This window comes from Sinocyclocheilus grahami, unplaced genomic scaffold (assembly GCF_001515645.1).
Source record: "Sinocyclocheilus grahami isolate Dianchi unplaced genomic scaffold, SAMN03320097.WGS_v1.1 scaffold1180.1, whole genome shotgun sequence".
NCBI classification, from domain to species: Eukaryota; Metazoa; Chordata; class Actinopteri; order Cypriniformes; family Cyprinidae; genus Sinocyclocheilus; species Sinocyclocheilus grahami.
Window position 1 is genome coordinate 21,606 of NW_015506359.1, and position 1,048 is coordinate 22,653.

General features: G+C 37.9%; 1 protein-coding gene across 5 annotated transcripts in view; it reads left to right on the forward strand.

The window, feature by feature from the left end:
* LOC107567686 (syntaxin 1A (brain)) overlaps positions 1–1,048 on the forward strand; it is a 22,709-nt gene that overhangs the window by 7,771 nt on the left and 13,890 nt on the right. The window lies entirely within an intron of this gene.

A 1,048-nucleotide genomic window follows, 5' to 3' on the forward strand; every position in this document is an offset into this window, starting at 1 on the left:
TAACAAGGACACCGTAAAAAGTGGGAAAAGACTGTGAACCATTATATTCTTTATTTGTTTATGTGAAAGGAAACATTAAATTTGAATTTAGTAATTTGTGCACCAGAGGAGTCACATCTCTATTTTGTGTGCTGTGTGAACAGACAGTCAACAGCTGGTTTATTCTACAGAAATAAGCTTTGCTCAGATTCTGAAAAAAATGACAATAGTGCCATATTCTATTGAAATCCTCCTTATAATGCAATTAGTAACAATTTTATACACTGACTGTAAAGGTATATAAATGTATGGATTCCCTCAAATTGACAGGAAAAAAAACATTAGAGTGACCTGTTACCTGTTCAGAGAAGTGAACGATCTTCAAATCTTTGCACCTCTGACCTGATGATAATTGTTTTTGTGTGTGTGTTTTTTCTTATTTAATTATTGTTCCTGTAGCTCATGGATTTGATTCTGAGAGGATGAACTGAACTGAGCTAATAAAATCTATACCTTGAATGCAATGTGAGCTGCTTTGGATAAAAGCCTTTATCAAATGCAAGCAAAGTACAATATATTTCAGCCGGCCTGTGATCTCTCTCTCTATCTCTCATGTCTCTGTATAAAGCACAAACGCACTCTGCTCCTGCTGATCGTCAGTCTTCACCGCTCTTGCCGTGTTTAACGTCATGGAATATTAGATTAGAAAGTGAATGTTAGCCCTGGATCTGGTGCAGTTTTTTTATAGCCACAACTGCACCAAAACATTGCCGAGACTCATGTGCAGTGAGCCATAAAATTAGATGGCTAAAAGAGTTCCTGAGGACAGGAAGAGCAGCACAGGACTTCAGTCTCAAGCAAAGACAATGATAAAGGAGGATGTGAACTGGGAGTTACAACTCTCAACACAAAGCCAGTGATGATCAGAACCCAGCCAACAGGAAGTGGATTATACAAACATTAAAGGGATAGTTCACCCAAAAATGAAAAATCAGTCATTTACTCACTCCGGTGTTGTTCCTATGCCATATGGCCGTTTTTTTCCCCTCCGGACCTTGAAAAAAAAAAA